The sequence below is a fragment of the Callithrix jacchus genome, chromosome 6 (assembly GCF_049354715.1).
Source record: "Callithrix jacchus isolate 240 chromosome 6, calJac240_pri, whole genome shotgun sequence".
NCBI classification, from domain to species: domain Eukaryota; kingdom Metazoa; phylum Chordata; class Mammalia; order Primates; family Cebidae; genus Callithrix; species Callithrix jacchus.
In genome coordinates, this window is record NC_133507.1 from 97,172,246 (window position 1) to 97,197,684 (window position 25,439).

General features: G+C 40.3%; 1 protein-coding gene across 5 annotated transcripts in view; it reads left to right on the top strand.

The window, feature by feature from the left end:
• The window catches only part of NCKAP5 (NCK associated protein 5), a 1,002,432-nt gene that overhangs the window by 233,250 nt on the left and 743,743 nt on the right, over positions 1–25,439 (top strand). The window contains exon 1 of one of the 5 annotated variants that reach the window (XM_054257695.2): positions 8,501–8,628. The exons of the other annotated variants lie outside the window; for them this stretch is intronic. The gene's annotated coding sequence lies outside the window, so the exon portion shown is untranslated. Of the gene's footprint in view, positions 1–8,500; positions 8,629–25,439 lie in introns of those variants that run through there. 5 annotated transcript variants of the gene reach the window in all.

Below are 25,439 nucleotides of genomic sequence, written 5' to 3' on the forward strand. Positions count from 1 at the left end.
AACTCTCAATAGAGTAAACAGACAACCTACACATTGGGGGAAAATATTTGCAAACTATACATCCAGTGAAGGACTAATATTCAGAATCTATAAGAAACTGAAATGAATCAATAAGAAAAGCCATCATATTAAAAAGTAGGCAAAGATGATTATATACACCTACTATGTACCCCAAAAATTTAAAAATAAAAAGAATTAAAAGACCAAAGGATGCCCAGGTGTGGTGGCTCACGCCTGTAATCCCAGCACTTTGGGAAGCTGAGGCGGGCAGATCATGAGGTCAACAGATCTAGACCATTCTGACCAACATGGTGAAACCCCGTCTCTACTAAAAAATACAAAAATTAGCTGGGCGTGGTGGTGCGCACCTGTAGTCCCAACTACTTGGGAGGCTGAGGCAGGAGCATTGCTTGAACCCGAGAGGTGGAGGTTGCAGTGAGCCAGGCTCGTGCCACTGCATTCCAGCCTGGCACCTGGTGACAAAGCAAAACTCGGTCTCAAAAAAAAAAAAAAAGAGCAAAGGACATGAACAGACATTTCTCAAAAGAAGACATAGTAGCAGCCAACAAACATATGAAAAAATACTCAACATCCCTAGTCAGAGAAATGGAAATTAAAACCACAATGAGATACCATCTCACATCAGTCAAAATGGCTATTACTAAAAAGTCAAAAAGTAATGATATTGGTGAGGTTGTGAAGAAAAAGGGAACACTATACACTGTTAGTGGGAATGCAAAAAGTTCAGCCCCTGTGGAAAGCAGTTTGGAGAGTTCTCAAATACCTAAACTGCCATTTGACCCAGCAATCCCATTACTGAATATATACCCAAAGGAAAAGAAATCATGCTGCCAAAAAGATACATGCACTGTATTGCCATATATTCATTGCAGCACTATTCACAATAGCAAAGACATGGGATCAACGCAGGTGCCCATCAATCGTGGATTGGGTAAAGAAAATGTGGTACAAAACACCATCCAACACTATGCAGCCATAAAAAATGAAACTATGCCCCTTGCAGAAACAGAAAACCAAATATTGCATATTCACATTTGTAAGTGGGAGCTAAATCTAGGAGGCACACAGACATACAGCTGTCAGACACTGAAGGAGGGAGGGAGGCAAGGACTGAAAATGGAAGGAGGAAGAGGGTAAGGACTGAAATGCTTTCTGTTGGTTACTGCATTCACTATTGGGGTAAAAGAATCATTAGAATCTCAAACCTCAGCACCACATGATATACCCTTATAACAAACCTGCACATGTACTGCCTGAATCCAAAATAAAAATGGACATTTTTTTTACAGTACCTCCAAATCAAAACAAAACAAGACAAAGCAAAACCACCTAATACTGCTGTTTTTTACTTGCTTCTTAAACATAGCGTCGCATCATGAACTTTCTTCTGAGGCAGTGTATTTAGAACTGCCTCACCCTTTATAACTCCTGTATAATATTCCACATGGCATAATTTCTGCGACTGTCTACCCACTGGTGGCTATTCAGAATGTTTCCAGTGTTGTGCTGTTACAACAGTCCTGCAGAGGACACACATCCTGTGTAGTCTTGCATTTACTCTCATAGGATAGAGTCCTAAAAGTGACTGCTGGTCACATCACATATACATTTGAAATTATAACAGATATTGCCAAATTAATTTCTAAAAATACTATAGCAATTTCACTCTTTCTCCAGCAGTGTATTCAACTGCCTAGTTTCAATACTTTTAATAGCATTTGGATACTATTAATAATTATCATTTTTGTCAATCTACTAGGTAAAATATTGTTCCATTTATATTTGACTATAATAGCTGATATTTTCAAATACATATTGTCCAGTTGCAATCTTTGATAAATTATGTTCATATTCTTTGCCTATTTTTCTATTGGAGTCTGTTTCTAGTGCAAGCTGGAAATATTTGGAGGGTTTTGGCTTGGTTCATAGTATCTTTGCTGTAAACATGTAATAAGTTATGGAATTTATGTCTATTTTTCCCTTTATGGCTTCTGAGTTTAATATCTCTTTTACTCTCAATTAAAAGCAATTTAATGTATTGTTTCCCATTGCTCTTGCTTTTCAGGGTTTTACACTGCTAACTTAAATCCCTCAAGAATGTGTTTTTGCACATTATGTAAAATACGATTTTAATGAACTTTTCTTCCACCTGCAAAGCAAATACCCTAATGTAATTTACAGCATAATGTAACTTACTGATTAACATATGATTTTCTTATTCATCTGAAATATTAGTTTTATCAGAATTTTATTAACGTTATCATAATTAAGTTTCTGGCACTGTTTCTGGACCTTCTTCTAGACTTCCTATTTTGTGCCAATGACTTATTGTCCCTGCACTAGTAGCAGTTAGTTTACTCTTTTGGTGATAGTGTTTCAAACTATGTTTTAATATCTTGTAGGACAAAACTTCCTTAAAGATTTGTGTATATGCTTGAATATTTATTCTTCCATATGAACTGTAGAGTGACTTTTGCCTAGTGCCCCTTCTTCCCAAAATAATCCTGTTGTAATTCTTCTTAGAATTATATCACTTATATATTACTTTGGGAACAATCATCACTTTTATGATAATACCTATATTGAAATATACATTTATTTCTACTATTCATATGTGAGTTTTAAACATTTTCCCTTGTATAGGTCCTCTTTGGACTATCTTTGTAAAATTTATTCCTAGGTGTATCAGAATTTCAGGATTTTCCTTCTAATTTCCTTTTCTATTACTATATAGTATAAATAAGCATGCTAACTTTTTATATGTATCTTATTTCCAGTTGTATTAATGTATTATTAACATAATAAATTCAATTGATAGATTTTTTTAATGCTAACATATTTTTATATAACTTAAGTAAGCTATGCTTGGTCATACCATATGTGATTGTCTTACATTACATTGTAATTTTCTTACAAGGCTGAATACAATTTGCTAACATTCTATTTAAAATATTTCTACTTAATTTTTTTTATAACTGAAATTAGAGGTTTTTTCTGTGCTAGTTTTATCCCAGTTTTTTTTATCTGTGCTAAGCATCTACTGGCTCAGTAAAGTTAATTGTGAAAATTTTTATATTTTTCTCTTTTCTGGGACAAATTAAATTACATGGATTATTTCTTAAAATTTAAATAGAATCAGATTGTCATGCTGTATTTGCCTATTTTAAAACTATAACATTTTGCAACATGTTTATTACCTTCTTCTGTGTACTTCTGTCTTGTACTTTTGTATTAATTTTGGTCATTAATGTTTTGCTTAAAAAATGTCCATTTTCTAATGCAGTGTCACCCACATAAGTCTGATCATTTTTTAACTTACCTTCCTTCACATTTATGTCTTTTTTCTTAGTCTTGATGCTGTGTGCCTTTATGTTTGTTCCTTAATAAGAATGCCAGAGTTGCCTGTTTTATTTGTCTTTTCAAATAACCAGTTTTCAGTTTAATTCATTCTTTGTTTGCTCTTGTGTTTTGATGTTGTCCCTGTGCTAGAATATCTTCCCTGAGATTTTTGCATGGCTCTTCCTACTGCATTATGAAAAAGTCTCAGTTCAAATGCTGCAGGGAAAACTTTGCCGGCCACCTTTCCTGGCTACCCTCCCGATCTCAGAACATTGTACTGCATTATACTAGTTTAGGTTCCGTATAGCACCATCAGAAATTATTCACTTATTTTTAAAATTTAAAATACACCTTTTTTTGTGGGTTTAGAACAGCTTGAGATTTACAGAGAAAAAAATGAAAAGAAGGTACAGAGTTCCCATATACCTCTCATTTAGTTTCTCCTGTTGTTAACACCTTACATTAGTGTGGGATATTGGTCACAACTAGTGATATACTGTTGTTAACTAAAGTTATCAGCTAAAGATCTTTAGAACCATTTTTCCATCCCAGGGATAAATCCTGCTTGGTCACAATGCACAATCTTTTTGATGTGTTGTTGAATCCAGTTGACTAGTATTTTGTGGAGGATTATTGCATCTATGTTCATCAGAGATATTAGCCTGCATTTTTCTTACAGTGTCTCTGAATGATTTCTGTATTAGATGATGATGCCGGTTTCTTAAAATAAATCTGGAAGTAGTCCCTCTACATCTATTTTTTTTTTTTTGAATACTTTAAGAAGGCTGAATGTGTAAGCATTTATTTTCTAAATAAAAGCATTTAAGGCTATATATTTTCCTCTGGGTTTTCCTGCATCGTGGTTTTGAGATGAGGTGTTCTCTATTGTTGTATTTTTGTCTAAATAACTTGTACTTTGTATTTTTGTTGCATTTTCGATCCTTGGTTTGGTTAGAAGACTATTTTTTAATTAAAAGTTACTTAAGAGTTTTTGTGTTTTTTGCCCTTTCCTCATTTACTTCAGGGAATTTTCAATGTTTTCTTTGTGGCCACATGCATAATCATTTTCTGTGAATTTCTATCCCATGAGCATAAAAGAAGACTGTGCATTTTCTGTTTAGCATACAAAATATCCACTTACACACAAATACAAACTCTGCGCTCAATCCTCTTCTGGCTCCCCCTTTGAAATATTTAGAATTTTGGTTTCAGATTCTTTTTGTATTTTCCACAATAGTATGCATCTTCTGTTTTAGGAAAGAAAACTTTTTAACCATCATATTATTGTGGTTCACTACATGTTATTGTAATTCATTTTGATTTCACTTTATCATCTAGTAATATTTACTTGTCACTTCTTTTTTTTTTTTTTTTTTGCTCTGCCCTCTTTTTCCCTTTTGCCACAGGGCATCCTTTTTTCACTGTTATCTAGGCCTGAAATGCTCTCCCTGTAATTGTAATCCTTCATTCCCTCATTTTCTGATATAATCCATATGTTGACTGTTCCCCTAATTACTTGCCAAAGATGGTTTATGTACATACTGTTTTCTGACTGGCTCTGTCTCAGACTCCTATGTCCAAATACCGCTTTCTTTTCCACATAGGTGTTTATTAGATTTCTCAGATCTTACAGTCAAAATAGGCTCTCAATCTGTATGTCAGAAACTCCCTCTTTCCCTGTTCTTCACCTGTGCAATAATGTTTCAAATGTGAACTGTTAAAACCTGGGCATCACCCTGGGTTTGATCTCCTAACCAGGGAGACGTTTGGAACAGAGGATGGTGACCAACTGTGCATAGAGGGGAATTCCCGCAGACTGACGGCTTTACTCTTTGAAGTGGGCCCTGGCATCCAACAAGGCTCCCTCATGGGAAAACCGTTTAATCATTGGCCTCATTTAGAGTTTATATTTTATGGCTTCTTGACTATGAAGTTAAAATTCACAAGGTCCAGAAAACATAAATTACAATAATGCCTTTCATTTTCTTCGTCAAAATGCTTGGACTTGAAAGAATTTTTTATTTTATGAGTGTATCAAGTGTTTTTATGGAGGCTGGTTCCCCCTTCCCCTAGGCTTAAACAAATTCTAAAACAGGACTTCTCAAACTGTCACGTGCCTCGGAACCACCAGGGATTTTATAGAAATGTAGGTTCTGATTCAGGAGGCCTGGGGCAGCCGGGTGTGTTTGCTTCTAACACGTTCCCGATGATAGGAACTAACTACATTGCTAGTCCTACAGATCACACCATGAGGCAAAGTAGCAAGTAAAATCCTTGTATTTTTCACGTCACAATTTTTACCCACCTTGAAAATCATATTATCTGTTCCCTGGCTACAAATGATATCTGTTTCAAAAGGTCAAAAGAATCAGAACTTGCAGGTTCAGACAAGATGCATAATTATTTATCATATAATATGAAATCACTTCCAAGATGGTGTTCTAGCATTATCTGAGTTGGGTGGCCATCTTGGTCAGCCAGGGACTTTTCTGGAGTTAGCACTGACAGCCACACTGACTGGGAAACCTCTGCAGCCTGAGAAAATTGAGAGAATTAACAGCAGCCTGAGAAGGACTGTTCTGTGACCCTGGACAAGTTATAGGGTCTTAACCCTGTAACAACGGGGTTTTAAAAGGCATAGTACGCCCTGTCACCTAGGAGTTTTGGTGTGTACCTTAAACAATCCATCACTTAGTTTCTTCTCCTAAGAGGGAAGTAGAGCATGTTTAGACCCTAATTAAGGATTGACTTGCTTGGGGGTCACATTAATGGCTTCAAGTTCTCTATCTATACTTTTCTGTCATGCTGGGCAAGCAATACCAGCTGCTTTCTGACACATATGAACGTTATTCACTGGATTTGGAGAAATTAGTCTTGCTTTAGAATTTCTCTTTAAGACTTCTTATTAAAAACAAAATGTAAGCAAACAAAAACCTTCCCTTTCTTGTATTTTCTAAAGCTGGATACAAAAGAGATAAATGGAATACATTTTAAACGTTCTCTTTCGAAAGTTGAGGTTTCTTGTGATTTACTTCTAGAAATGTCAGTCATATTTGCCAGTTATTTTCCATGAGCTAATAGTTATCTCACCATTGATGACATTCATAATATTATTTGAAAAAATTACTTGATATGTGCTAAAATTTACCCAAACTGCCTTTAAAAATCAACTAAAGGTCATATAGCACCTTGTCCTTCCAGTGGGATTGCAAGATAAATGTCAAAAATCCATTCTAATTGGATCCAGAAATCCCTGGGCATTTGGCAATTAGTAGTAGCAATTCAATTAATAACATAATATTCCTAATGCCAAGTGTGTTATATGTTATTAATCAAAAAGCGTTCTGAATAAGTCTTGGTTTAAAAAAAAGAACAGGCTTGACTGAGGCACAACTTCCCTTCAGTTTCCTGATGATTCAACTTTTGATGGAAACCTATTAATGCACTGAAATCAAACTGTGCTTCTAGGATGTGAAAGAGAGGTCTGGAGCGTCATTCCGCTTACAATCACTGCCTGACTCAAAAAGGTCTTGAGCCACAACCGAGAAGCAGGCGTTAGCTATGGGTCATCAGTTTCACTGGAATGGTGGCAATGTCAGTTAGTATTTGTCAAAACTCTAAATACCTTGTAGTAAAATACCCTACAGACTGTAAGAGTTCGTCTTGGAAACACTTGGGGAAGTGTGCATGTGGAACTAGAAAATTGTCTGAGAAACTGACTAATAAAGCTGCTTCCATGCAGAGAGGCTCCTGAGCTTGGAACATGTCCCAAATTAGATGTATTGGGATCCCCAGGCTGTGTTTTGCAATTCAAATACACCGGGATTTTCCGTGGCAGCCTTTTAGGCTCCCCAGTGGTGGGGTCCTTTGAATGTTCACACATAAATGGGGGTCTTTGTTCTCTGGAGCATGAAACTGTAGTCAGTTTTGGTAGAAAAGGGATTGTGTGGGTATATTTGAGAGCCAGGCTTCAGTGGTAAATTCCACCTTAAAAAAAAAAAGAATCTTAAAGTGAATAGCTTTTGAGTCTTCTCATCATAGATGAAGTTAAAGGCTGCAGTTTTAGTGATGCTACGTGGCTAGACATATCCATCTCTATTATTTAAAAAAGCTATCAACACTTCATTAAGTGTCAGGAAATGTTGCCTTAGAAAAGTCATAGAGAGATTAGGAGGGCAGTGAGAGATTCCTGTTTACCTTTGGCCAAGCCTGTTTGTTCCAGATGAATTCCTTTGACCAGGGAATAATGTTACTCTGTGACCTGAATTCTTCTTTCCCTGATCCTGAAAATGGGCCACAGGCAGTTAGTTCCTCTATTCACTGAGTTTATCTGCCTTTTCAGCTCTCTGAAGAATCCTCCTAGATTTGTAGCACCAAGGAGACAGCCAGCTTTCACTGTTGAGACATCTTTGTTCAGGACACAACTTGCCAAAAAAACAACAAAGGGCTTCTCTCTTTAATTTAATATTCTACACTTCGCCTGTGGCATATATGTAAGCAATCCTGTTTATCTGTAGGACCATACAGCAAACTGTGTTGGGTGTAAGCTCCTTGAGGACAGAGGCCATGTATGCATCATCCGTTTGTCATCCTGATATACCCTGGTCCATTAGAGATGTCACTCTAAGTGTTGCCATCTTTGGGAATTCTCTGGCCTTATTTGCTCTATCCTTTCCCAGCCAGCCTGGAATGGGAGTGTCCCCTGCGCTCTGTGCTCTGGCAGAATAGCACATACCATATTATTTCGTCTTTTTCCCACTAGAATCTGGGAAGTGGATCTTTCATTTATTTATTTATTATTTTACTTTAAGTTCTGGGATACATGTATAGAATGTGCAGGTTTGTTACACAGCTATACATGTGCCATGGTGGTTTGCTGCAGCTATTGACCTGTCATCTAGGTTTTAAGCTCCACGTGCATTAGGATCTTTCATTTCTATATCCCCAGTGCCAAATGCAGTAGGCGCTCAGTACATGTGGAAGGAAATGAATGAATGGAAGGCACTAGATAAAGTTTAGCTGAGTTGAATTGAAACGAGCAGGCACACCCTCTAGCTATCACTGGGGTGGGATTTAGTGCAGGTGATGTAATGTGACTTGACAGGGTAGTTAAATATTGACAGACAGGAGGAAGCACGCTGGCCCTGTTCAGAAAGAGGAAAGTAAGGGCTGACTGTGGCTGTTAGATCAGAGAGCTGAGGCTGGAAGTGGCTGCAGTGGTCCTGATGACCCAGCTGAGGTCACTGGTTGGCTCTTGTTTCAGTAGAGGTAAGGTTTGGATGCTGGCTGGGATAATAATGGATCCTGATGTGAGTAAACGCAGGCTGTGCCTGTGGCTTGGAGATGGTTTGCATCCCAGATGCTCTCTGCTGGCTGCCCACTTGTATATAGCTCAGACTGATCCTCATTTAAGGCAAAGAGCATGAATTCTATTTGAATCTCTCTCTCCTCTCTCCTCCTTATCCACGCTCCTTAATGATCTGTGCTTTGATGTAACCTCTTAAAGTGGTAGGGGCTGGATGCTGATTCATGCATTTTGAATGCTTAGGTGAGGAATTTATACATATGAATTAATTTGTAAGCACACTTTGATGTTAATGATTAGAGACATGTGTAACAATAGAATTAGGAGGCCACAAACATGTTCAATGCTACCTGGATGCTGCTTTATATAGGCAGGGGTGGGGTAGGGAGGAAAACTGCATTAGGCAATATTTTTAGCTCTAATGTGGAATGAGGGAGCAAGCAGAGGTGAGTTCAAGGAGGGTATTGGGTAAGTGAGAAAATGCCGACAGACAGAAGACAGAGAATTGTTTTAGGTGAGTCTAGCTCTGCATTTAGAATAGTACGCATGTCACCTTGAGGAAAAAAAGGCCCCATTTGACTTTAGCAAGACTGTTTAATCAGCTGGCATGGCTCAGGGTAGCTCTTTAGGAAAGAAGAGATGGTATCCTTCTCATAATTAAATAGTCACATGCAGCAGTAAGAATCAGCCGAGGCAAGTCTCTATTAGTTCCTTGTCTTTAGAGAAGAAAACGCTGGGTGACTGCTGAGCAGCAGTGGGTCAAGGCAGGCTGTTTGGGAGTCAAATCTGGTTCAGATCTCAGCTGAACAGGTGACCAGGTAAGGCAGTCTAATCTCTGTGAGCCTTTATTTCTTCAACTGTGAAATGGACAGGATAAAACCTCCTGGCAGGTTGCTGTGAGGCTCGAATAAAATACATAAAAACATATTGGATGCTGCCTGGCCCATAGCAGCTCACCCCAAAATAGTACTTCCCCTTTCCTGATTTCAAAAGATTTAGCCCATTTTATCTTTTTTGAAGTAGCAGTTTTATTAAGATATAACTTGCATACACACTCCCCACTCGTGAAAGTTACTGTTCTCAGTTGTGCAGCCATCACCACAAGCAAGTTTAGGATGTTTTCATCACTGCAAAAAGAAACATCATAACCAATATCAGTTACTTCTCATGTCCTCCCAAAGTCCCAGCCCTAGCCTAGCTGGCAGTAATCTGGCTCTTTGGAATTTGCCTATTCTGGACATTTCATGTAAATGGAACTGTACAATGTATGATGGCTTACAACTAGTTTCTTTCACTTGCCATAATATTTTCAAGATTTCTCCATGCTGCTGTACTTCATTTTTAATTGTCAAATAATACCCAATGTACAGGTATAAAATATTTCATTTATTTATTTATCATTTGATGGAAATCTAGGTTTCTACATTTTGACTATTACAAATAATGCTACTATAAAATTCATTTGGGTGAACAAATGTGTCTATCTTTTTAATAGTGTCTTCAAATGAATAGATTTTCTTACCCTATCTTCCCCAAAAGATATTTGAAAACCCAGTAGAGAATACTAGGGGAGGCCCCCTTTTACTCAGCAGAAATTGAGAGAAATATCAAAACGGTGATCACTTTCCTTCAGAATATTGGAATACAAAAGTGTTTAGAGTCTCATGGCAGTGTTTAGAGTCTCATGCAAAAGTGAGTAAAATAAACCAGTTGATTTAGCTGCTTTGTGAATGTGTATATGTCTCCAGGGCTATACACATTATCTCTACAGGATGAGGGGTATGTCACACATGCATATAGTCATTATGTTTTTTCATTTCTTTGTTCTTTGCAGAAATAATCATGAATGGTTTTACTAAGTAGGAAAATGGAAGCAGCCTATGGTAGGGAAGGGTTTGCAAAATGAAATGTGTAAACAGCCCGGGACAATCATACAAATGAGTGAAATGGATGGTTAAGAGGAGCATATGTGTGAGCGTGGAGATACGTTCTAAATCACCTATGGCTTCATCATCAGGGAGACCTTAGGGCGCGGTGATGACTGTGGCAAACAAAAGAGTATATGTTTCATCTAAACAGGGATGAAAACATTGGAACTCCAGCTGTAGGCTCATGCACCTATAACTACATACCATGTACCATGGAGTTACATGGCTCACCTAACTATGTCTTCTAGTTTTTCCATATAAGAAATTTAAAATTAGTTTTTATAAATCCACTTTATGAACCAAATGAAATATGGCTGTGAGCCATATTTATCCCCTTAGAGATCAGTTTGTGGCCTTTCCAATGGGATAAATTATATGACTGGACAACCATAGGATTTGGGGACAAATTCCAATGTTGCCCCCCTACTAATTCCATTACTCTTTGTTGTTATTTCTTGGACCCTCTATTTCCTATTTGGAAAATAACGAGATTTATTGAAATGTGCTCATGTGGTCCTTTTTACCTTGAACATTCTAGAGTTGCATGACTGCCACAGTTCAGGGTTCTGTCTCTGATTGCAACAGCACAGAAGCGTTAGGGACAGAGCAGAGTTCCAATTGACTACAACCTTAAGAGGCAGGCATGCTCCAGACAACCTCCTTTACATGTCTTATAATGCCAATCTGCTTGTGATGAAACCTCTCAGGCTTTATCTGAAAAGCTCTCTTAGGTTTGCCTTCACTTTTAAAAAAAATGTTTTGGCCAGGCGCGGTGGCTCAAGCCTGTAATCCCAGCACTTTGGGAGGCCGAGGCGGGTGGATCAGGAGGTCAACAGATTGAGACTATCCTGGTCAACATGGTGAAACCCCGTCTCTACTAAAAATTACAAAAAGTTAGCTGGGCACGGTGGCGCGTGCCTGTATTCCCAGCTACTCAGGAGGCTGAGGCAGGAGAATTGCCTGAACCCAGGGGGCGGAGGTTGCAGTGAGCCGAGATTGCGCCATTGCACTCCAGCCTGGGTAACAAGAGCGAAACTCTGTCTCAAAAAAAAGAAAAAAGAAATGTTTTCTGTAGAAGGCTTTTTTCTTTCATTGTGACTAAATATGCCCTCAGTCTGAACCACACAAAGGGTAAAATTTTCCCTCATTTTATCACTGTGTTGAAACAATGAGGTTCATTTATTTGTCTATTTTTAAATTTATTTAAGACTGACCTATTAGAAACATTAAGGGCAATGGCATTTTCTAGTTTTGTTAGTTGAGGATTTCATGAAGAAATGTTTCCAACTGAAGTGTCTCAAACTGCAGAGGTCACAGTTTAATCAAAGAACTGGGTGTTTGCCTTGCGCTGGTATATACCACCCAGTTTTGCTTGATGTTCAGCTATAGACCTGAGAGAGGCAAGAATAAAATAGCAGCCCCCACACCGTTTGAACTTCGCTCTTGGATCCCCCTTTTGCCCCCGATCCTTCTCTTTTCTCACTCCTAGTCTGGTCGGAAGTAACTGATTAAAACATTACTAAGAGGCAAGCACTTGTGTTTGGGAGCAGCCCTGAGGTCTGAACAGTCTATTTACTCCATACTTGGGTTCAGTGTGCTTTTCATTCCTTTTATAATGTGTTCCTCCAAGCCATCCTATGCGGTAGAACAGAGCTATTGTCTCTGTTTGACATTTAAGGAAATTGAGGTTCTGTGCTTGTTGGAAGTCCCAGAGTTGATTAGCTGCAGAACTGGAATCAGAATGCCCATCACCCAAGGTACTTGTCAATCACTTAGCCGCAAAGACAATTCCCATCTCAGCTAAGTAAATCATTAAAGCAAGGTCAAAGAAGTCCTGTGTAGCAGCTTCTAATGCTAGTCTCTGAGAAAATGTCCATTGTAAAGAGCAGTTTGTGAAGGCTAAAATCATATGTTGCACATATTTAAGTGAAGTGGGTCTCAACATTTTTTCCTGTTGACTCCCTACATCCAGACAAGTTTGCCTTAAAACCTCTTGACTGAAATATCGTAGTTTTAAAGTTCATCTAAGAAATGTATTCCCTCTGTCACTAATTTTAGTGTCTAACAACCCTCCCTGTTTGAAATGTTTTCCTTATGTCAACCAAATTTCTCACATTGCAGTTTACATTCATTTTCTCCTACATCTTTTCTTCTCACTCAAAACGTTGAACAGCTGGTCACAGTCACCACATAATAGCTTTTTCACCATTATGGCCTACTTGACCCACCCCACCTCCAGGCTTCTCTTCTCCAGGCAAAATAATACCAGGGCCATTTAGCCTTTGCTCCCAGGTCCTGTTGTTCCATCCTTTGATCTACATTGTGGTTCTCCTCTGAATCCTCCAGTTGGAGGCCCAGGAGGACAATAGCTCCATCTTGTCAAAAGAGCACTGAGGCCTCTCAAATGAGAGGTAACAAAGCCTGGGGCTCCCATCCCAATGCCTCGGATTAGCATATTTCCCACATTGTGCACCTCGACAGCTCTCTGCTGGGAAGGACACCTGCCACTGCTCTGACAGTTCACGGTCACTTGCCAGACTGACCCACTGCACTCACAAAATCAACCTGGGAAAGTGGGCCAGGGGTTGATTCCAGGCTGTACCATCTTTGGAAATGTTGTAGGCTTACCTAGTGGGAGAGAAGTGTGCGTCATCCAGGGGTGTGAAGGAAGCAGTCAGGGTTAATGGGAAATTGCCCTTCGTATTGCCAAAAATGAGAAACTGAGAGAGCTGGCCATTCTGGGCCCTCTAAGACTGATCTGAGCCATGTGCCACATGTCAGGGGCCCATAATCAAAATAGCCAGACAAGTCAAATGGAAGAGTTGCCTGTGGTCCTTAAGAGAAAGAAACAAATAAAAAACTGACTTTTGAAGAAACAAAACAAAACAAAGAAAACCATACTTTCCAGGGCAAAAAAGAAAGATATTTTCACTATTCATATCAAAGAGTAAGGAGAAAAGTGTTTTTTATTTTAAGCAACATTTCAAAAGCAGAGTATCTGGCAACACTTTTACTAAATCTTGTGTTTCTCACTCTCAGTCTAAGCATTGCTCCACCCTCAGATGCGTGCAAAACCAAATGTTTGGCAGGGAAAGGAGTTTTATAAAATAAAAAGATGCTACACTTGGAAGCCTCTTTTTCCAAACCTCGAGGAAGTTGCATGTTGCTTTGGGACTAGAGTTTTCTCTAGGATAAAATCATTTGGTCTAGAGGTGTGAGCTGCCTCTCACACTAAGCTCAGAATGGCGACTCTGAGCTTAGTGGACACGCTATGGCGTGATACAAATAAAAACAGCCTCTAAAAATTCTACAGGTTGTGGCTATTTCAATACAATGTGAACCTAACTTTTTTCTTTCGCATAATGCCAAAGCAGATTATTTCCAGTGCCAAGTTGAGCATTAGCCATCATCTCTGCAAGTCTAGTTGAACAGCAGAGTGTAAACCCAAATCTTTCAGAAGTAAGGCCTTTTCAAGACACCTGAGGTTTCCATTTGCTGTGATCCTTTTCACAAAGAACACAGAGAACAGGTTCTATTCTCTTTTAAGGCTGCCAGGTTCTCAGAAATCATGTAGGTAGTTTTGCGAATGTGAAAAAGTTGTTCCAGAAAATGTCGTTTTCATCTGTATATACTGAGATGTGAATTCTAAAAATCAAATCCAAAGGTAGCTCTATTAAGCCCGTGTGGGAAATTTCCCATCTCCTGGAAGCTGGAAAACAGGACACATGTTTTTGCAAGGACTAGAGCAGAATTTCCACTAGTTTTATTCTCTGAAGAAAAGGTCTTCATCTCTCTTAATGCTAATTACACCCAGAGCTCCACAGAGCACCTGGCATTAAAGGAGGTGTTTTCTAGATATTTGTTTAATGTATAATAAGCTGCCAAACTAGGAAGAGGTAGGAGAGACTTGACGTTCATCAGAGCCGAACAGAAACCTGACATCTCTCAGCAGCAAAGAGAAACATCACTAAATGAAAATCAGAAATATTTTATTCCATGTGACTGCTGGTCTAACACACTTATTTCACCAAAATTCAAACAAACTGTTTATTATCTACCACCCACAATGATGTTTTACTTTTGCTCAGATAAATTCATCTCTGGGAATCAAAACCATATCTGATCTCCGTCTATATCTGTAACTCTACAGCTATTCAAAATAAATGTATCATTTCAAAAAATGGAAAGAGAAAATAGTTGTTTTCAAAAGCCTCAGAAAGAGAACCTTCGTATACAGATAGGGGATGTGTGGTTGCAACAGTGCATTTGAATAAGAAATAAAAATAGCACTTTGAGGTCAAGCTCTACTTTGGGGACTGGGGTTTAGCTTAATTAAGGAAGCTGCAAATTATGTGCACGTTCTGCAGCCCAATGGTCAATGGAACCCCTGGTGACCAAACACACTTGTTCAAAGTGAGAGCCAGAGCCTCCTTTGACCTATAAATGTATTATCTGAGGGAGTGTGGTCAGCTGGCTCCCAAAGTGACCTGGGCCTGCAGCTGCTCTGCCAGCTGGCTGTCACAGGCTTGCAGCAGAAAACTTGGAGAGGACTCATGGCCTCACCAGATGCCTTATAGCAGAGTCCAGCTGATGCCCCACACAGAGCAAACCAATTCCATGTTTCATATGAAATGACTTGGCTTGGATGTTATAGCCATTACTTTTCAATACAGTAGAGTGAGCACCTCACATTAATAATTAAATTTTCCAAATACTTGAGCTGTGGTCAGATTAGTGGCCACTGGCAACAGCCAAATCTCAGACTGCAGGCATTTTGCAAGGAATTTCCAGAATATAATTTCTTTGGCCATGACATGGTACAATTGGCAACGTGAATAACCCCATTTCTGCCAGTGTGAACCAAGGCAGCATCAGTGAGAGCGATGGGGTTGAACTAACCTGTGTAACCAAACTGAATCAATCTGGGACATAATGGACAGCAGCAGCTTGGCCTGTGTATTTACCAATTTGTAAAACAGCTAAGCGTAGAGTGAGCATATTGCAGGTCAAAGTTCAACACTAGGGCGGGATGAGAGAACCCTGTCAATGAATCCTTGACTCAGGCCACTGGAGGGACCATTAGCCAAGACCTACATCTGCCCCTGAATTTTAAATGTAATTTAACTCTCCTGATAAGTTAACTCTTGTGTTAAGGAATATGTAAAAATATCATGCTCTCTCTTTATTATTAGTTTGTGTGCTATAATATTCCCCCCTTAATAGATTCCTTGCAAGGAAAATCTGATTTTCGTAGTAAAATTCTGTGAGAGCACCACTATTAGAATGGCTTAACCAGGAAAAACACCAACTCCTGAGTATAACGTGTTTAATGTGCATAGTGAGAGGTGGTCGTAGGGAAGGTTGGACCGTATATTGAGCAGACTAAAGGTTGTACAAAGTATCGTTTAATAACTACAGAGATGGATCTAAATCTGTAAGTCAATATAATGCTTTTTCTGGTGCAACAAGAATGACCTGAATTTATCCTCCCTGTCTCTGCCCCATTGGCTATTTTGCCCTTTGCTGCTTAGTGATAATGGGAACATTCCATTGCCTTTGGGGTAAATGATTCCACTTGAGTAATTTACCATGTGGAAACCAAAGGGGACAGGTTTCTAATGTGGAAAATATTTTAACCTCAGAAAATGAAAAGACAGACTCAATTTGGAATGGCACCTTGTCTTGGAATCATAGAGTGCACATATGTGGAGAGTTTCAATTAAACCTGTGTCTAGGTATTTCCAATTTTGGTAAATTAGACCTTACCTAATACCTGTTTCATAAATAATTTCACAGTATTTATGACTTTAAGAACTCACTGTATTTTATGTGGCTCCTGAGTTATGACAGAAATGGCTGTGGCGTGACATTTAGTATGTCATTGATTTTTCTTGGAACCCATCCTAAGTGGTTCTTCTGCTGTAGGAGAATACTATGGTGATACCTATTATGTGCAAGGTCCCAAGGGCACCAGGATAGTGAGGTGTCCTTGTGTTCTTCTTCATGATGTAGTACTCAATGCCAGATAACTTGTGTGAACTCAGATGACCTCTCGGACGGTCCAGTCTTTAACTCTATTCCTCTATATAGAAAAACAGAAAAATCTAATGTCCATTGAGACCAGACAAATAACATATATAGTGCAGCAGGCTGGATGGAGAAAGGGGAAAATGAAGATTGTAATGCCTGTTTGGAGGCATCAGATGCTTCTCTGCTTCTTCCGATTGTTATGGGAGAACATGTTATAGTGGGGACACAGGGTGGGCCTGGTGCTGCCTGATCTTCTAATGTCTCAAGAGAAGCTGGAAAATGAGCTTTTTCAAACAAAATGTGACATCTTCTGATTTATAAAGTTTAGCTCATTAATATTTATTTACCTGGTTTTAAGATCATTGTAGATTTGCATGCAGTTGTGAGAAATAATACGGAAAGATGCCAGGCACCCTTCCCTGCTTCCCCTAATGATGACATCGTGCATAACTATAGTGTATCTCCACTAGGACACTGACACTGAGATGATACCCTGATCTTATCAGTTCACTCCTTTTAAACCCTGTACAGGCCAATCACAACACAGTTGAGACCTAGCATTAGCCTAGTTGACTACTTCTATCTGCAATCTGTGTGCATTACAATCTTGCTAGATTTAGGGGACCAGCCCATGCCTCTGAGTCCCAACAGCTGATGCTAAAGAAGCTATTTACAACCTTGCTAGAAGATAGACCTCTCTTAGTACTTCCTTCCTGGATGCTTTTCCAGTCTTCCAGTTTGGATCCCAGTACCCACGTGCCTATAGCTGTATGCCTGGCTGGGGCCTGTGCTCTGACATTTGCACCGTCTGTTCCCACTGTGCACTTCCACATGCTGAGCTCAGCTTCCACCGAACTTGGTGGGCTCTGAATGCATACTCCAGGCAGGCCAGACCTGCAGGCCTTGGCCCATGACATACCTTCTGAGCTCACGGGACTCTCATACTTGCCTTCTTCAAATTCCTTCCCAGCTCTCTCCTTTCTCCCTCCCTGCAGAAGGTAAACTATTGTAGTACACTTCAACGTGGTAGGTACCCAGGGTATTTATTTGTTTGTGCTGGAATTTTGAACTCTCAAATGTTTCTTTAGATAAAGTGAGTCACAGTTTGGGGATGACAACTACAGAGGTTTTTTTAAAGAAATATCTGACATAAAAGCTAGTTTTCTAGTGCAAATAGCTTTAAAACCTCTGTGATACTGACTTAAAAATTGCTAAGCAACTTCTAAAATGCTTGAGATAAGAATCATACTTCTGGAGTTCCTTCTGGTTTATAATAAGTATGGGAAGAGGTTAAGGTCTTCACTTTTGTCCAATTAATTGATTATACCTTGTTGCCTTCAAAGTCACCACAGTAGGGGTCATTCCTGGTCAACAGCGAATGATAGAAGGTGGGAAGAGGCATCTCAGAACATTAATGAGAGACCTGAGCCTTGTGAGTATGAAGGCCAAGGTCAGAATAAGGAATTCAGAATCAGGAAAGAAAATGTGGGGCAGAGCCTCACGCCCATACTGCACATGGTGACTGTCTTAGTCTGGGTTGCTATAATAAAGAACCATAAACTGGGTAGCTTATAAAAAATGAAAACTTATTTCTCACAGTTTTGGAGACTGGAAGTCTGAGATCAGGGGCCGACATGATCAGGTTCTGGTTAAAAACCCTCTTCTAGGTTCCAGATGGCTGCCTTCATTATTCTCACATGGCAGAAAAAAAGAGAGGGCTCTCTGTGGTCTCCTTCTATATAAACACTAATCCCATTCATGAGGGCTCTATTCTCATGATCTAATCACCTCCCAAAGGCCCCATCTCCCAATAACATCACCATGGGGGCTAGAATTTTAATATATAAATTTGGGGAGTACATAAACATTCACTCCACAGCAGTGGCTACTGTGACCATAGTTGGATGGCAGGGTAGAACCAGCTGCCTCCTCCCCTTCATTTTATCCCTGATATGAGGATGAACACGAGTTGGAGGCAGGAACATTGAAGCTTAGTTTGAAGCCTCTTCTCAGATGACAGTAATCATTCTCACTAGTGGACAAGGTGATTCTTAAGTGTGTACATCATGGGAAGGGAGCAGGGGAACCAGAAAAATAAAGATAATAGATTCAAAAAACCCAAAGTCAAATTTTGCTAGAGCTAAATACTTCCTTTCTGGACTTCCACACTGTTGATCTTGTGAATTATTAGGCTTATGACACCCTTACCAAGCAAGAGAAATTGCTAAATCATCCCTGGGTCTCTCCTTTCTCCCTCCTAATCAGAGCAGAGTGCACAAGGGTATCCCTCCTGTTTTCTTTCGTGCTGCCCCTAGTTTTCCAAGCCCTACTCCTTATTTGACTCTGAAATCTCAAAGTCTCTAAGTGTCCTAACTAAAGCTGCCTGCCCCTTCAGCTCCAGTAGAAAATGAATGGTGTATTTATCCTTGTGCACACCCCAGTGACTCCTTGTCCTGCTGCAGATCCTTCTCCTCACCCCACACAGCTTCCACTGAGTCCTGCAAGTCCTGCAGTCACCTTTCTTAATGGCACATTCCATAGTCATTAGCTGGAAACCCTCCCTCCCAATACTTATGCCAAAAATATTACAAAGTTTACCAACCGTCTCTCCAGGGCTCCAGATGTTTCTCTGCCCCACACCCTTACATATGACTCTATGCAGAAGAGAACATGGCAAAGGCTGGGCCCTGGTCTGCTACTACTGCTATATGTGACATGGGCAAGGGATGAAGGCTTTGGAATTCAGTGTTCCCATTGGAAAATAAGAAGGCGTAAGATGGATCATTATGATCCTCATTTTATAAGTGAAAAAAAAAAAAGGTTAACAGGATATAGAAAACTTTTCCAAGGCCCCACAGCTGGTTAGTGGTATGGCAGTTCTGAGTTCGGAAGAGAGTCGATCTTGACGATATTGATGATATTCAAGCATCCAGTGCAGACTGCTAAGGGGAGAGAAGCGGACTTCCCTTTGCCCTTTAAATTCAATCATTTAAATCCCTGGGGACCTGTTGATAACTACCAATGCTCCTATGCCCCTCACCTCGTAGAGATTCTGATTTAGTCTTGGGGTGAGTAGAGAGTTTTAAAAGCTAAGATGATTTTAATGTACAGCTGTGGTTAAGAATGATTTATCTATATCAGTGGTTTTAAATTTAGGATGTGTCAGAATAATGCAGAAGACTTATTAAAACGTACTTCATTGGATTCCACCCCTGAATTTCTGAATCTGTAAGTCTAGGGTGGGCCTGAGAATTTGCATTTCTAAGAAGCTCCCAGTGATGCTGCAGCTCTGGAGACCACTCTGAGAAGCACAGAGCTGGATGGCAAGTGGGAATGGAGGTAGATTTTAACATTTGTTGAGTACCTGCTGGGTACTAGGTAGCATGGTTATGTTATAAGATTGAGCCAGTTTTCCCAAGAACCTTTTGATTTAAGTATGATTATTCCCGTTTAGTATGTGGAGGAAAATAAACCTCAGAGAAGCTAAGCCTGTGTTTCTCAAACTGGGATATGTGGGGATGTGGTAGGAGTTATGGAAGCTGCACGATGAAATCACATAACTTTTTGGGCCGTGAATTTCATTGACATCAGCTATGCTCTTTGTTGAACAGGCTTGGGCAGTTCGAAGGGGGCAAGGTCCCTGCTACCTGTATGTTTATTATCTTGCATGTGAGGTCTGTTCTAAGTAATGGAGTGAGCAGTAGACAGTTAAATCATGGCTGGAAATTCTTCCCATTCGACTTCATACTTGGAACGAAAAGGCAAGTGTTGATTAAAATGAGACTTGGGAGTTGCTACTATTACCCTGTGGGCATTGTCGCGTATCAAAGCAACCTTGATCCTTTGTTTTGCTGAGTCTGTGATTGACTTTTATGATGGTAAGGCATGGAGTTTCCTTCATTAGAACATGTACCATTTTTATTAGTCATTAGTTCTGTCAGGAGGACCTTTTTAAAATAAGCTCTTAACTACTATAGTTATGATGTGTAAGAACCATTTTTGCTCATTTGACTAAAAGTCTGTTCTCATGTACTCTGTAGTTTGATCCTCCATAGCAAAGTTTGAGTAAATGCATTTGTTATAGAGTAATCTCTTACAGATTCCATGGGAAAGCATTTCTTTGCCCTTTTTGAGTCATGGGCTCCTTTACAGATCTCATGAACAACATAGACCTTTTCCTACAACACTGCATACACATACACACGCACCCCTTGCTTTTTAGGGTATTCTCAGGCAACCAAAGCCCATCATGAATCCTAGCCATGGGATCCAAGAGCCCCTGCCCAACTCTGTAAACTTCTCCATGACAAGGTCTATAAATGGTCTGAACTTGAATCTCTTTTGTCTGTATGTTAGAGATATTCACCATTGTTGCATGAACAGGGCTTAAGAATCCAGCAAGGCCTCTGGCTTGCTCCTTTAGGGATGTTACTTGAGTCTTGATAACTGTAAGTCTCTTGCTCAGGCATTGCTACAAAGAGTTTTAATTGCCCAATGCCTACAGAAAGGGTAGAATTCTGCCTCTGAGATGTTTAGTGTCTGCTTCTAGCAAACCTTTCAGTAAAGATGGTGAGTGGGACACTAAAGGGACAAAGCTGGGACTTTCCTGAGCTGGGACAGCAGGTAATGAAGTCCATTTTTATGCCTGTATTAATACACATTTATTTAATAAATGTTTACATATGTGTTGGGAAATCTGGTCTGAGGGTTGCTTTCATTATAACTCAGTAGCAAGGTCAAACTTCTTCAGTATCTGCCAAAAAGAATCTAAATTTTTTTTTTTGTGACCAAATCGATTCACAGCACTTTAGCTCTACGGCAAATGTGATTTTAAGAGCGATTCCATATATTAGCTTTTACTGTGCTAACAACCCAGGAAAAAATCTAGTCGCTTACAGTATTAAATATTTATTCCTCACTCATGGTCCTGTGTGTCAGCTGTGGCTCTAGCGATTCCCTGCTTTGTGTGGCTAGGCTTGACCCCAGGCTGCAGGATGGGCTGGGGCCTGCTCCTCCAATCTTCTTGTCCTAGTGTCCAGACCCCAGTGGCAGCTCCACTGCCGTTCAGAGGCATGAGGTTCTCAAGGTGGAGGCAGGGCTACAGGAGGGGTAGCAGAAAGGCTCTGCCAGTGGCTGATGCACCATTACTTCTGCCCATGTTTTACTGGTCAATGGCAGTCCTATGGCAACCCTGAAGTTAGCATAGCTGGGAGGTGGTATAGGCTTCTCCCACTAGCAGGAGTGCAAGGGAAAGGAGAACTATGAACAAATAATAGCATCTCTTACCCTCTAAATTAAATGACAGGGCCTTTCTGTGTCCCCAAGTCACCAGCATGATGCCAACTGCAGTCAGTTCTTCAAGCATTAACTAAATATTTGTGGATTGCTTTACATTTTAGGGATGGGGGCGAGTCAGCAATGTAGAGGGGGTAAGCCTTGGCCTTGAGGATGTATAGTCTTGGAGAGGAGAAATTATTTTGGTCTCAGGGAGCATCTAAGTATACTATGGAACAACATTCAGAGAGAGTTGAAAAACCATATATGCTGCACACAAAGACAGTGCAAAATTTAGGCCACGCAGGAATCCATTATAAGAGCAGTAGTATTAGGTCCACTGTTCCATTTTAGCACAAGCTGTGCCTCATGCCTTGAGAACAGAGGGGAGCTCAAGGCTTCTGTTCCTCTCCTCATAATCACCATGCCTCCAATTCGATGGTTTGCCCCCAAATCAGCAGTGGGAAAGAGAAAGAAAGATACATTAGAAGACCAGACCCAGACCCTAGCTCCCCAGTGGGCTGCACCACTCCAGGAAAACACTGAAATTCTCAGGGTTCTCTGAGGGCTGTGTATGTAAGATCACAAAGGCTAGGATGGGGAAAAGATGGGCATATGGTCTGTCTTTGTGTTCCTTTTAGTGTAGGTACCCCAAGTCAAAGGGCACCTAGGTTTATGAGACTTCCCTGCCTGTTCTATTGCTGGCTAAGCTTGGTGCCTTTATCTGCCTGCATCCCAAACAACAACTACAAGATCAAGCTCACTTGCAAACATTGACAGTACATTTGTTTTTGCTGATAGCTTAACACCAGAATTTCTCTTCACTGTTTTCTATGATTTGAAGTTGAAGGAATGCTTGCATGTTTATTGTAATGTTGTTTCAGCTTTGCACTGTCGGGAGGGCGCTTACTTGGTACCTTTGCTCCTGATAGACACAGATTTCAAACCAGCCAGCTTGGGAGTTTGAGGGACGCTCATTCACGGCCCTGGGCTCTTCTCAGTGGGCCATGGGCTCGGCGTGTTAAGTGGCCGGCACAGCCTCTGCACCACATGAGGAGGGTACACAAAAATGGGATTCCTTGCCTTGCCCTCTACAACAAACCCACCCATCCTCCTGTCAGACTTCTTCCTGGGCTTGCCGAATTGCTTTGAATGCTGTGGTAAGTAGATTATTTTTAAATGGAACCTCGGCAAATCTGGTTTGGACTGGAAACCACTCCGAGTATTGAAAGAAGCCAACAGGAGGGACCAGGATTAGTTTGGTTTCTGTTTCCATTGTGTACAGACAAGCCCTCAAGGAAAACAACGTGGTTCTCCTGAGAGCAAATATTTTTGTGTTCCTAAGAAAACTTGAAAATCTGCACTGATCAGCACCTGAACAATAGATCCTCCTTCCTTGCAAGTTGAGACGAAATTCCTGGAGCCCTCATTTCATCTTTCATACCTGGCAGATAAGCATTCCCAATCACAGGACTCAGGCTCATGGGCTTTAAGAGGCTCATGTATGAGGTAACCTCTTTGGCAAACCAGATGTTCCCATTTAGGGGGATATTCTCTAAGTGTTCCCCATGCTGGAGCTGAGACACAAGAAAGCTCAAAGAGAAGTGAGAAGGTTGGATTCGTGTTAAAACTGTGCTAACCAGTGAAATCTGTCTGCAGCCACAGTAAGAGAGAGAGAAGAGTTTGGGTTTGATAGGAATAATGCAGGTCCCCTGGAGGGAAGGGCAGGTAGGGCTTGAATGTACACTTTGCTGTTTTGCTGTAAGGGCGCTAACTTGTGGCCAAGGTCAGTGTTTTCTGGGAATGGGACAGTGTAGACAGTGTCTGCCTGAGTGTGAGGGAACTGAATTTACTCAGCAGAAAGTTATACCTTCATTCCTTCCCCAGACAGATTCCCAGCTTTGATCTTCTATTTACCCAATGAATTATTAAACTCTTTTTCCTAGCTGTTTTTCAGTTGTCCTCCCTCCCTTCCTTCTCGAGAGTTTTTTGCTGGTTTGTTTTTAACAAATTGATGCCACATCAAGAGTGAATGAGGCAGGTCTAGCCTTAGGCAAAACTGTAAAAGTGGGGTAGGTTCTTTTCTGAAGCCCTTCCTCCTTGCCCTCTCTTTTCTCCTCTGTTACATTTCACGTCTCTTCTCACCTACAGCAGTTCCAAGACTCAGGCTAAATTCCAGTTCTCCAAAGAAGCCTCCTGCAGCCTACTTCTGCATAACTTTTCTCACATTTATCTTTCTCCAAAAGCACTCCCCAAAACTCATCAAAATGATTCCTTCTGTTAGTGCAAATCAACTTAGTTAAATGAAGGGAAAGTGTCTTTATTCTTCTGGTAGTTAAGAGGATGGCAATCTGTATCAATACTCAGGTAAAACTGCCTAAAGCCTCTCTTCCTCTAACTGTTCCAAGGATGGTTCCAATGTGAGACGCTGCTGTGTGATTAAAGAAAATCCCAAATGATGGGAAAAGATGATGGGCTGTAGCTTTGTAGAGGGTGATTTTTACAGGCAACGGATCTTCAATTCGAGGATTATACAGACTTGTAAATTATTCCCCAGAATTTTGAACACTGTCAAAGAGTGGCCTATGTTTTCTCTTTTGTCAAGAAAGGTCATCTTAAGAAGACAATTGCCATTTATTCACCAACTATGTATTGAGTACCTGCAGAGTCTGTCTGTGTCGTAAATGCTGGGGAGTCAGTGCTGTGGAAGAGATAAGCCCTTGTTCTTTCGAGGAAGAGTCAGCCCTCTGGAGATGGGGGGTTGTAGGGGGCACAGCCCAGGCAATGGGAAGAACAAGTGTAAAGCTGAGACGAAACTGAGCTAGGCATGCTAGTATAGCTGGAGTGTAACAAACAAAAAGGATATTTTTAGAAGATGAAGTCAGAAAAACAGTCAATCCTCACTATTTTCAGACTCTATTTATGAATATGCTTACTCGTGGAAATTCGCTTGTAACCCCAAATTCAATCATCACAGTGCTTTTGATATCACTTGCAGACACAGAGTGGTAAAAAATGGGAAGTCTCCCCATGCACATGTTCCCAGTTGAGACTGAACAAGACAATGCTCCGCCTTCTGGTTTCACTCGCATACTATACACAAGTGTCTTTTTTGAGGTCTACTTAGTACTGCATTTTTCACATTTCTGTGCTTTTGGTTGATGTCGCTGTTTGAAATGGCCCCGAAGAGTGGTGCTGAAGTGCTGTCTGGTGTTCCTAAGTGCAAGGAGGCGGCGATGTGCCTTATGTGGAAAATATGTGTGTTAGATAAACTTTGTTACAGTATGAGTTATAGTGCTGTTGACCAAGAGTTCAACGTGAATGAATAAACTTTCTTATAAAGTGTCTTTAAACAGAAACACACACAAAACGAGGTTATGTATTTATCAGTTGACAAAAATGTTGTGACCCTAGACTTGGAGAAACGTAACCCAGTATTTTTCCTAGGAGAAATGGTTCAGGATTTGCTAAGTCAGTGTTGGCAATGGCGTTATAAAACATAACTACTGTGAGAAATGAGACTAAACCCTATAGCAGGGTCC